The following is a 13,114-nucleotide window of genomic DNA, read 5'->3' as shown; positions in this document are numbered from 1 at the left end:
GAGGTCCAGCTTGGGGGACCTAAAAAAAATCCCGAACCCTCACCGGGAGGTAAATCGGTATTTATCCGCATTATTAATTTTCTCATATTTAAATTCTTGCATGATTAATTCTTGCATTAGTTATACATTCATAGTATAATTATAATAATCAAAAGGCCCCATATAAATAATATTTTTGGTGTGTAACAACCCATATTTATTAATTATTGTGGAGGCACAAAAATATTTTCCAATATCATTTTCATTAAGTTTCAATTCTCATAGATTTTCCTGCATTATATTTATTTATATTGATCTTCTAGAAGCATGACCCACACTCTTTGGGTCCCACATGTCATAAACTTCATCTCACATACATCCCATCATATAATTTCATCCACCAATATGTTTCCACTCACTTGACATCTTTCCACCGTCCAACCACTACCAACACAATATTATTCTGCGTGAGATCAAAGCAAGGAAGCAAGTGGAGGAAGCACACCTAGGATGGACACCAGGGGTGGGCGCCCGCCCTGTCCCCTGCTCCTCCTATAAAAGGCCACCTCCAGCTCCCCTTCTCTTCACACAAACACTTCAGAAAACCACACAAATCTCAGTTTCCCGAGAAGGAGCTTTTGTAGTGAAGAGAAGAGAGTAGAGAGAAAGAGGAGAGTGGAAGGGAAGGTTGGAGTTCTTTTGAGAAAGTGATTATCACCTAGCAAGTAGTGATCCCGCTGTCCAAGCGGAAGTAAAAGTTGTTTAGGGGGAGGCTCTACCAAAATAGAAACTTGTCTTGAACGATTAACCCCTGGACTACTGACATTCCGGACAGCTGACCACTAACATTTTCTCTCACAATTTTCCACTAGTTGTGTTTTTGCCAACTTTTGTTTACAGGATGTTTAAGAAGGTGAAGAATGCAGGGAAGGCTCTCAAGAACATTGGTACAAGGAGTTCAGCCCGACACTCCTCACAGCCACCAGAGATGAGCGTCGACCCGACACCCACGCAAGCTCCATCATCTTCATCAGGTCAGCAAGTCAAGGTCCTTCTCAAGATAGGAGACTAGGACTAAAGACCCGAAGAGAGAAGGAAGTCTATCAGCAATTGAAGAACAAAGATTTCATTCACACCCCTACTATCGATCCAATCCTACTACGAGAAACAGGTATGGACACTGAATTTGACTTAATTTTTCAGATGATGGGTTGGACAAATTTTTGGAATATAACTGAGCTGGTTTCTCGTCTTCTCACCCTCAAGTTTCTTTGCACTTTACAATACTATGAGGGGGGAATTGTTTTTCGGATGTTCAAACAGGAAATTATGTTATCTTGGAGAGAGCTGAGCGACCATCTTGGTTTCTCTTCAAGATGCATCCTGAACATTGACTCCGATTTACCCAATTTTGAGAGACACCAGTTTTGGAGAGAAATATCTAGAGATAATTTTTACAGTCAAGCCCGAACCAGTGACATGGAACACCCCACTCTTAGGATGTTCCACAAATGGCTTGGGTACAATCTTTTCTATCGCGATGATATTAGGAAAGTAAGAGTAGGAGATTTACAACTTTTATATGTTGCTATTAGTAAAGTACCTACTTCACCTGTTACACTATTAGTTTCACATTGGCTTAGTATACCTAGTCTTCAGGGACCAGTAGGATGTACTTCACTTATCACTCGTATAGCCACTAATCTTCACTTACTAGAAAATTCATTGTTGGACTTCATAGAAGAATTAAGAATTTATCATGGCTATGACACATTTAGACAAGCTCGGATGTTAAAGAAAGAGGGAAATATAATGTATATGTTGTATGATGATAAAGGCAAGATTCGGTTACCTAACCCGAACCTTGGCCTCTACTCTATGCAAAACTTTTTGATTGAGATTGCAGCAACACCAGTGAACCAAAGAACTCCACAGCGAGTGGCATCTGAAAGGATAACCACTCACCGAGAACGCACTTGGTATGGAGCTGACCCTGGACCAGAAGAAGCAGCGCACCTGCATTATTGCGATTACAATCCACGAGTCCTTCGAGACCCATGGGCTCGTCATGCGCAACCACAAGAGCCAACAGAGGAGACATGGCCGGAGAGCCAAGATCACCAGTGGACAAACCCGCCTTTTCATACGGGCAGGTATTCCACTGATCCATATGGAGCTTCAGGATCCAGACCTCCGCCCCAATTTGATGCAGGACGATACTCCGACGCATCCTACGCCTTCACAAATGACTACTATCAAGAGGCCGGTGCTTTCTTCACTCGTACCGACAACACCCTCCTCGACATCCAGAACACGCAAGCAGAACATGGAAGACTTCTGGAAGAGCAACAAAAATGGAACCAGGACCATGCCGCTGCAGTACAAGAGCTGAGACAAGATACAACAACAATGAACGACAATATCACAACCATGATGCGGTTCTGGAACATCGGGTAAGACCGACGTCAACATCCAGCTTGGGGGAGTTCCTCCCAAATTTATCGAGTAAGTTTTTATTTGTTTTTCTTATTTATTCTATTCTGTCTTACTATTTAATTTATCTTAAAAGGAAAAACTTAGAAAACCAAATAAATATTCTTGCTTTAATTTACTGCACTATATAAACATGAAAACAAAATAAAAAGAGTGTGTAGATAAGTGTGCTTTATTTTTCTGCTAAGTTTAATCTCTAAAAAAAAATAAAAAAGACCAAAAATATGCATGATGAAAATGATGAACAGTTGCTCTGTTTGCTTACTTACAAGTACCTAGCTTTTATATTAGAATTCTTCCAGGAATTACTAAAACTGAAATTACTATCTTTGGAAAGCATAAAACTAAAGTCTAGGTAAGAGAAAGGCATAATATAAAGTTGAGCTGCTGTTTATCTTGTTCCTACTACACTAAGTTCTAGAGATTTATTTTGAAAACTTACAAATCACATGATGAGTTCCTAGCATAACAAAACTACCTACCACAGCCATACTTGCTATAACATCTTTTATATTTACATTGAGTTTGATCGAGCTGTGTAGACCCTTAGGAGCTTTTCATGTGGTTAAATTAAGATATTCACTTGCACGCATCTACCACAGCATTCATCATCAATCATTAAAATTGCTAAAAATATTATCACTCACTGTCCCGAGTATTGTTATTTTCTCTCTCTAAAAAGATTCAATGCAGAAGAGGCATGGGTTATGCAAAAATATACGAGGAAATAAAAAGGTGCAAGTGCCCGGAACCTCGATAAAGAAAGAAAAAGAGTGAGACGAGAGGTAAAAAATGGACAAGTATCCGGAGTAGAATTAGGGGTACAAAGATGCCCACTTGAGCGGAAAAAATGGACAAGTGTCCGACAGTAGAATTAGGGGTATCTACTACCCACCTGAAAAAAAAGAGAGAAAAAGAAAGAAAAGATAGCCCATGTTCTCCCAAAGCAAAGATCAAAGAAGAGGAGAGATAGCAATATGAGGAGCAATGAGAACTAAGTTTCATTATCACTTATACATTTTTATTACTACCATTTACTCCATCACACATGCACATCTTGATTTAATTATATGTTGAGTTCCTTTGGATCTATGGCTCGATTAGACAACATATGTATGAGCTGTTTTTCACTCCTATGAGCTCCACTTAAATATTCTATTAGCTATAGGTAAGTGATATCATGGTAAGGATCCACAAATACTACATATAGAGAGACTTGAGAGAATCATTGCTGGGAACTCTGAGTTTTATTTTGAAAAAAACTTATGAAAAAAACTCTAGAACAAAGGTGAAGTATAGACAGGAGGGATAGTGCTTGACTTAACTATTTTGTCTTTCGATTACTTAAGATTTAAGTGCAGGTACTAAACTTCATAACACTTCACTTTAATCTGGAAGAACTTTTATGTAAAAGCATGTGTGCCTGTCAGGAAAGAAAACATCGAAGCAACTCCTGATCCGTCTGAGTTTAGCTGTTTGCTCAGGGATGAGCAAAGAGTAAGCTTGGGGGAGTTTGTTGACGGTCCTTAAGTACTAAAATTAATAATCAAATAAACATGAAAAAGGATCAATATGAAACAAACATCTATAATTAGGGTTTTATCTGACAGAATTCCACGAGCTTTGGTGTTTATATATTTCTGCAGGGGTTTATCAGAAAATATGGAGAGAAGGCCCACATGTCATGTTTACAACGAGATAATTATGTGCCGCGCAATTTTTCTCAATCTAGAAGGATCCAGAAGCCACGGGAACGAACGGGACGCGATTCGGGCTCGGGGGCTGGGCGCCCGCCCACCCCCCTTGGGCGCCCGCCCAGGGTTGGAGGCCAAACAGGACTCTGCTTCGGGACAACGCTCCACCGACCTAAAGGATCAATCTAAACCATACAATCTATGTCGGTTTGATCCAATGGCTCACGTTCACTTGAGGGGACTATAAAACCAGACCCCCTGGCCCCTGGAGGAGAGGAGGAGAAATCATTATTCAGAGGTAGCCATCAAAGTTAGGGTTTAGATCTCTCTCCCACAGAGAATTAGAATTAGCTACTCCCTAATCCTTCAAGTTTAGAGGTTGATTAGATAGCAATTAGAGAAGTAGAGCACTACGCTCTGGATTCGGATCTTCGGTAATAAAGATTGGTATTATTCATATCTTTCTCTAATTCTATTGTTCTAATTGCATTATGTCTCTAATTATTATGTTCTTAGTTTGCTCTAGTTCTATATTTGATATAGTTCTAATTGATAATGAGTTTATGTATAAGTTTGCAAAGCGCTAAGCTCTTGACGCGAGGGAGTTAGGTGATAGATCACATGTGAGCGTGGTGCTTAGATGTTATTTATCTGCAAATATATCCTATTGGCCGAGTCGTGTGGTAGTTCGCGATAGTGACAGCTTCGTTGATTCTTATATAGTCCACCCTCCGTTGATAGGACAGGCAGAACCGGTATTGTGGAGTAAGTCATGCGATGCTCTGATTTACTTTATCAATGTTCCTTATACATGAATGAAGAGTCTTTTATGCTATATATGATCTTGTAGATAACTAGAGTAGATTTTGACTTAGTAGTTAGTAGATAACTTAGAATCCATTCTCTAGCTAATCCGACATCACCTACATATATGAGGAGTAGTCTATTTTCTAATCGCTGTGTTATCTACCCATGAACTTATAATTCATTATCATTATCTTTATGGTTTACCCCCTGCTAAAGTAAATGACTGTGTGACGAGTTTCTCATTAGTAATCATGTTCTTGCAAGTTTATCTCTAGTCTATGCCTTGATAGATTTTGCCCCTTGATTTAATTCCATCTTCTTGAGATCCCTTGAGCAAAATTATAAATAACGATACCTGGAATACTTATCCTGGTGAAATGCTACAATGAGGTGTTTTATCTGTGCGCTTGCGGATAGAATAGATTATTTTCTAGAGAGCCTTTACATTTATAAATACCTTTGTACACTCTGGCGCCATGCTAGGTATGACAACCTAGTATCTAAGTGGTGTTAGCTAGTGTCAACAGGGAGTACCAACTATGACCCATCATAGTCGATACCCCATCGGGGGCTAGCAAGGGGGTGCCCCCCCAAGCGTAGAAAAAACCAAATAACTCTTTCGTTCCTATCAAGTAATCTTGTATGGTCGAATAGTAGAGGCACCTCGAGCCCCGTAAGGGTCGAGAGATGACGAGCCTGAGAACTCCTACGCCCCCGGGCTACGGAAACTCTACTCTCTCCCTCACCCCTAAGGTAATCGAGATCGCCTTAAACAAAAGACCAAACGAAGAATACAAACATAGACGCAAAGGGAAATAGAGGAGCCTCGAGCGGAGAGACAGATAAACATTTGACAAACCACTTAAAGACATGGTATTACTTAAAGACAAGTTAACAGAGTACTATACAAGGGGCCCCAGGCACCCAGAGCAAGCTCGCAGGCCTTAGTCCACATCACGGTCCTCACCACCCTCGCCTGCGCCTGAGCTAGTCTTAGGGGGAAGTACCTCGGGCTCAAATAGCTTGGCCAGCCTTTGCCCAGGAACCTCCGCGTCGTCGATCAAGGCGTGGAGCCTCTCCTCGTTCTCCGCGTCAGTCTTGGAGATGTCGGTAACAAAGCCATGAGACACCACCTCCATATCGTAGGAAAAGCCCGAGCAGACAACTGCCATTGCCCGCTTCCTCCTTCGACTCGTCCATGGGCTCGACCTCCCAAGAGGTCGAGAGATCGCTTATCGCCGTCCGCAGTCGACGGTTCAAAGCAACCTCCCCCTCGAGCTGGGCCTTGGCGTTGCGAGCCTCGACTTAGGCGGCCAAGAGCTCGTCTTTAAGCCCTGTGAATGCCAACGCAAAAAAACTTTAGATAAAACCAAGCACACCTCAAAAAGAAAATCCGACAATAGAAACGTACCGCGGACACTCTCCTCCAGAGCTGTGTTCTCACCAACTAATTTGGTGTTGGCCCTCTCGATCTCTTTGTTGGAGCGTGCCAGCTTAGTGTTGGCAACACGAAGATCCTCGATCGCCTTGCCAGCCTGAGCAATGGCTCCATTCTTCTCCAGCAGCTCTCCCTTCAGACGATCGACGTCGTCAGAGAGGCTGCGGGATCGAGCCCGCTCCGCCTCAAGGTCTTCAAGGGCCTTCTTCTTTGCCTCCTCCGTGGCGCTCCTGGCGACCTCGCTGTTCACATACTCCACCTTTATCCTCTGGTAGGATTCTCGGAGGGAGTCCAGGTCAGTCTTGAGGAGGCCCTTCTCCTTGTCCAGGTCAGCAACGACGTTCTTATAGGACAGGGCCTCCTCCCGGGCTTTAGACACTGCCTCCTCGACCGTCAGAGCCCGCTCCCTCAGCAGCACGGCCTCTTCCACCGCCTTCCTTGACACCTCTCGAGCCTCGACCAGGGCAGCCTCCCTCTCCTTCTCCTCCTCCTCGAGCACCAAGAGCTCTTTATAAGCCTTGAGGAGTTTCTCCTACGGCTCCAGGAGTTGGTCCTTGAGGATGGGAAGCTGCTCCCAGCCGCCTCTCGTGGCGTGGATGAAGCTCGACTTGATACGGGAGGTCTCTTTCAGATCCTACGAGCCGGCAGTTGAGCAGTTAGCACACAAAACCAAATGCTCTATAAGGATTAAGGGCTAAAAGACTCTTACAAAGTAAGCCGGTGCGAGCCCGTTGTTAACCACATCAGATAGGAGCCCCACCGTGTGCTTCATCCACAGGCGGAGCTCCTCGACGTGCTCCCATTTCTCTGCCTCCTTCCGGTCAACCAAAAAGATGTTGGTTTCGGATGGGTCAGTGGAAGCCCAGATGCGGGTCCGGTCAGGACACCAGTTCTCCATCTCCTGGTCGGCGCGCGCCTTGATGCCTCGGATGAGCTCCTCAACGGTTTCGAGAGACCCCCCGTGGTGCAGGAACAGGTCGACAAGAGAGGGGAACTGCCCGTCGTCGTCCACCGTTTTCCACGTCCCAGTCTTGCTCCCACCACCGCCTTCTGATGTCTCGATCTCATCTTCCTCGGAGGGGACACGCTCCTCCCACGATCGACGCCCCCGGAGGAACCCTGGCGCGGTCCCGTCCATACCGTAGATCGTCCTCCTGATCTCAGAATCAGGGTCGGTGGGAGTGCGCATCATGCAGGCGAGCGCCACTACGCCGTCCGCCCGCCCTGACTCTGCAGGGATCGCGGCCGGCGCCCCCGGACGGAGCCACGCCGGGGTCGGAGGTCCAAAAGCCGGCAGGCCCTCCTCCTGGTTTCCAGGCTCCTGCGGCACTTCCAGCTCCGGTTGGGGCGGATCAAGCGGCTCCGCCAGCTGCTGGCCCCCTTGCTGCTGCTGCTCTTGGAGCTCCTGTGGCTCCGGTCGACGTTCCTGCTCCTGCAGTTGCCGCCGCGCCTCTTGCTCCCGCTCCTCCTCCTTCTTCTTCCTCTGCTCATCGATGGAGCGAAGACCGGTAGGCCAGGGCGTCCGTCCCGCGACAAGAGAGGTCGAGGCCTCCTCGTCCATAGGACGGGCATCCCTCGAGGTCCCGTCGCCACCAGACCCATCACTTATGGTAATAGGATCCCCCTCGACCCCCAATCAGGGAGGCTCGAGGGCTCCCTCCTGCCCTTGGGGCCGAGGTGTCTCGGTTTGTTTTGGCGACGACGGGGCAGGCTCACCCGCCAGGGGACGGGGTGGGGCGCTCTCGGTGCCGGTTGGTGGTTGAGGGTCGGAGGAGCCTATAGAACGCAAAACAAAGGTCAGTCACTATGGTGGCCGACGTAAGAACAACACAAATACTATGAATAAGCTGCTAACCTGAGTCCTTGGAGGTCGCTCCCACCTTGAGCCTTTTCGCCATTGAAGGCTGGGCCTGCTCAAGCGTCCACTTCAACCTGAGGAAAGAGGAACGGGCATAAAGAAGACCGTTATACGAGAAAACGCAAAGAATCAGGAGAATAAGAGTCACAGCGTCGAAGAACTTACCCCAGAGGGAGAACGGCTCGCCTGCCGGTACCTCGACCGGCGGGCCTCGAGCCACCCCGTGTCAAGGCCCCAGGCCCCTCGAGGGCAGGCGCTGGTCTTGGCCCAGCGTCTTCCGCCTGGCGAGCGCCAGGATTGGCGCTCCTGCGGCCGGTCTCTCCCTTCTCAGAGGCCGCGGCGCGACCGCGGGTCAACGGCCCCATCGCCTGGGGCTTAGCCCGGCCACCCGCCTTTGGTGCAGGGGGAGGTTGGGGCGCGGGGCAGCCCGACTTGTCGCGGGCGCAGGAGGGGTGTCAGCACGGGGGCGGTGAGATCCGCCTGGCCCCTTCTTTGGCGCTCCCATCCGCGGGGCGTCGACGTCGCCTCGAGGCGGACCCTCGAGGATCTGGTCGAGGCGAGACGCCATCCCCTCGGAATCGTCGCTGTCATCATCGCCGTCCCCACCATCATCCTCACTGGGGGATTCTTCTTCAGGCTCCCCCCTCTGCCTGGACTTAGCTCGACACGCCTCTAGCGCTTGGCGGTCGAGGTTCTTCTTCTTCTTTCCTTTCTTCTCAGAGTCCTCGATGGACTTTTGTTTCTCTGCGGACTGGCGCCGCTTGTCACGGTCGACCTCGTCCTCCCTTACTGGCGGCCTCGAGGACCGAACATCGATCCGCCCCTGCCAGAAGAAAGGCAAACTTAAAAAGGGATCAAAAGAAATCCGGAATCAAAGCCATGTACAAGAAAAGAGCACACCAGGTCGATCGAGCCCGCATCAGGCCTCATGGGGAAGCCATTGACGTGCTCCAGCTTAAAGTCGCCGACAATGGCCGCCCTGACCCAGGCCGCGACCTCGTCGTCCGCCGGAGCCTCGTTGGACATCCGGCACGCCTCGAGGTCCCGGGACGAGACGCCAGGGCCCATCTCATCCATCCTCAACGGCCGAGACATCAACGGGAGAACTCTCCGATGATGGACGGTCGAGAGGACGAGAGCGGCGGTCAGGCCTTTCACACGCAACTTCTTCAAGGCGTCGAGGAGGGGGTCGAGCCACGACTGATGAACTTGGACGACGCCGTACGTCCAGTTCTCCGGGCGCTCCGTGATCAGGCGACCGGTGTAGGCGGGAAGGAGATCGTCGTCATTCCTCAGGTAGAACCACTGGGAGTCCCATCCAGCGTGGTTCGTCGACAATCCCACCGGGATGTACTCGCGTGGCCTCTCCGTCTTCCCCGTCTTCAGCATGAGGTTGAGGCATCCCGCCCGCACAGGCTTCCTCACGCCAGTGGTCCCAGTGGGGGCGTTGAAAAGCTCGCCCCTGTAGAGGTGGAGCCACAGCTCCTAGTGGGGCATCATCCCCAAATAGCCCTCACACACCGCGGCGGTGATGGTGTTTGGGGAGAAGTGCTGGAGCTCCACCCCGTAATGGTGGCAGAGCGCCCGCATGAAGCGGCTCGGAGGAGCACCCAAGCCGTGGCGGTGGAACTTGGCGAACGAAACCACGTAGCCCTTGGGCGGCCTGGGCTCCCGGTGATCCGCCACCGGTGCGATCCACTCCGGCGACGACAGCGATGTGCGGTGGCGCAAGAGTCCCTCCCTCTCAAGCTCCAGCAACCGGCGTTCCGTCATCGACGACGGGTGCCAGTCGTCGATGGCAACAAGTCTCATGGGCATCTTGGACAGAAGGAGGGCGGATTCGCTACTGCTCGAGGGGGTGCGCGCGCGTGAGAAGGCAAGAGAGCTAAGACGGCGAGAGGGCTAAGACAAGGATGAAGGGAGAAGGCGGAAGGGAGAATGGCGGCGATGCCACGGGATATTTATAGGCAGCAACCCATCAAAGGACAGATCCGATAAATGAGGTAACTCTCCCCATAAATGCGCCGCCTAACGGTCTTTTTCCTCCTCACAGACGGGACGCTCCGAATTCTGTGCCGGAACCGTGTCGCAACGGCTCCTGACTGAAAAGGCGCGCCCAATGGGCAAAAAGGCGAACCGCCGCGGCCTCTTCCTTCCCTTGTAAGCCAAGGAACGCACCCATGAAAGCCTCGAGAGGTCGCAGGCTTACCCGCCGAAAGGGTTCGACAGCCGATCTCGAGCACCAGAGTCAGAGATCCCCAGCGAGTGGTCGAAAATCGAGGCCCGCCTCGAAGAATCGCTGGAGATGTCCAAGGTAGGGCCGAGACAGTCGAGAGGAATCCCCCCGACGGGAGGCATCAAGCCACTGGACTCTATCGAACGAGACCAGCATCCCCGACCACGTCGACCCCGCTTTATGAGAACGCCTCCGGGCTACAGCTGACCCCCTCGAAAGGGGCACAGGTTCTCACTTGGACTACCCGTTAGGAGCTCAATCTGGGGTGGATGACGCTCGCTCTATCGAGAGTACGTCGAAACCCCCGCGCAAAGCAAGCCAATCAGAATCTTCCACCACTAGTGTCAACAGCGTTTCTGCAAATTAGGCAACATAACCCTCGAAGGAGTCAAAAACTCCTCCAAGGGCTCGGGGGCTACCCCCACGGGGTCGCTCGCGCGCCCCCACGGAAATTCGACCGCAAAATAAAGCCTCCACTCGAGTGCCAGCGCTCAAATGGAGACTCGGGGGCTACTGTTGAGGGTATCAGTAAGGGGTATCCTAACTGATGCACATAATGAGATTACCCGTACGTAGGTCGAGGCCCTCAACTCGACGCTCTAGTCGGTCATACGTATAGTCATCGACAACCGCAGCCTCGAAGACGGAAGAGGCGTCGGGCGAATCGATCAGGGCTCGAGCGCCAGCCACCGTCGAATACGAAAACAGGCTCGAGCGAACCAGGAGGTGTCGAGCGCAAGGACGCCGCCCGCCGCCTGACGCGTGCACGGGAACCAGGGCATTTAATGCGCCTGTCGCGTTCTCACCTAACACGCCAGTCATGGGAAGCGTGATGGGGAACAGGCACCCGTCTCGTCATTCTTTTTGCAGCCTTCCCCACCAAACAACCCAGAGCGTGTCAGGGCGCGGGAAGCAGGGATGGAACGTCTAATCAGGACCCCCTCGAGACATCCAAGGTCAGCGCTCTGGATACCAAGGCATTACAAGGCATCTGACCCTCGACCAGACATGTTCCCTTCTTGGGGAAGGGTTGGGCGTCGACTGACAACTCTGCGACCACTCCGACGTATCCGCCGCTATACCATACAGGCGTGCAACCGGTGAACCAGTCCAAGACGGCGCACAGAGCAGGGTATCGGGGCACGCGTAATCATCATCAGGCTACCAGGACGGGACGGCTCGAGACCGCGCCGGTACGGAGGCCTCGAGTAGGTCCGCGCGCCATGCCTCTATCGACCCCTACTCTGACACCTATACTTGTACCCTGAGCTTCTCCTTGGAACTATAAAAGGGGAGGCCCGGGAGCGAACACAACAGGACATCACGCAACACTACACCCATACGCAGTAGAACTTCCATACTCCATACCACGCTTGTATTCACCCCTGTACAAGCACTTAGGTGCAAAATAATACAAACTCTCTCCCCCCGCTGGACGTAGGGCCTTCTCTTTCCCGAACCAGGATAAATATTTGTGTGTCTTTTTGCATCACCATCTGGAAAAGGGAGCACGCATACAAATTCACTCGTTGGTGTGACCCCCCGTGGGGAAAACACCGACAAGACTTCACTATTCTGCCAATTTTTGGTACATTGTATCAACATTTATTAAGAGTTGTGATGCTTGTGCTTTTACATCTCTGTTGTGCTTGGATGGTTGCTAAAGAAAGTTTCATGCCTCTTGCAGTTTTTTGATTGTCTTGGAACAATATGACCTAGAGAGCAACTTTAGAAAAGTGGCATGGTGATAAGGACCAATAGGCAGTGTATGTTGCATTGTCTCATCTTATCTCTTCCTCGCTGGTGATAAGGACCAATAGGCAGCAAGTATAATTATAGCTTCACATGTCGAGCTTCCAAAAACTTGCAAGTTGCAGATTTGTAGTGCAATGGTTAATTGCAAGTTTTTTTTAAGTCGGTTAATTGCTAGGTGCAGCAAGTTCAATAGCACAATAGTTGCTACTATTTTAGCTACTCAGATTTCTTCACTTTAGATAAAAGAACTGTTGTTTGGTCCTTTTAATATGCACTATTGCTTGCTCCTTTTTCAAAATATATCTGTTTATAATGCAAAGCAAGATCCACTTGAGCAAAGATGTAATCTTAGATACAGAGTTTAGCATGAAGAACATAAATAAGATAAATATGTAGATATATAGACATTGTGATTTTTTTAAACTCCTAACCTGTTTTGGTTATCTACCTAGCTTCGATTAAGTCACTAGTAAACTAGTATATGTTAATTTGGTTATCTACCTAGTTTTGACTTATCTAAAGCTCCAAACTACTATGTGCACCTTAAATTAGTATTATTAAACTATGTGCTATGTTTGGTATGTTAGATTTTATGCTAAAGGCATGTTAGCATTTCTTGATGTGATTGAGCAGGTGAAGAACAAGATCAACAAGAGAGTTGATTGTCACAGTAGTTTCTGACAAATTATTTACTCGTCACGTTAAGTGACTAGTTTGATGTTAAATGACATTATATGTATATAATGTACTTGTTCGATACATGAATCAATGTATGATAATGTGATCACTTTTGAATGTCATTACTTATGTGTATGTGAATCAAGGTATGACTAATATTTGATCATTAGCTATAC

Source organism: Sorghum bicolor, chromosome 5 (genome assembly GCF_000003195.3).
Source record: "Sorghum bicolor cultivar BTx623 chromosome 5, Sorghum_bicolor_NCBIv3, whole genome shotgun sequence".
In the NCBI taxonomy this organism is placed as follows: domain Eukaryota; kingdom Viridiplantae; phylum Streptophyta; class Magnoliopsida; order Poales; family Poaceae; genus Sorghum; species Sorghum bicolor.
The sequence above is the reverse complement of the archived record's forward strand: the minus strand, read 5'-3'. Positions refer to the sequence as shown.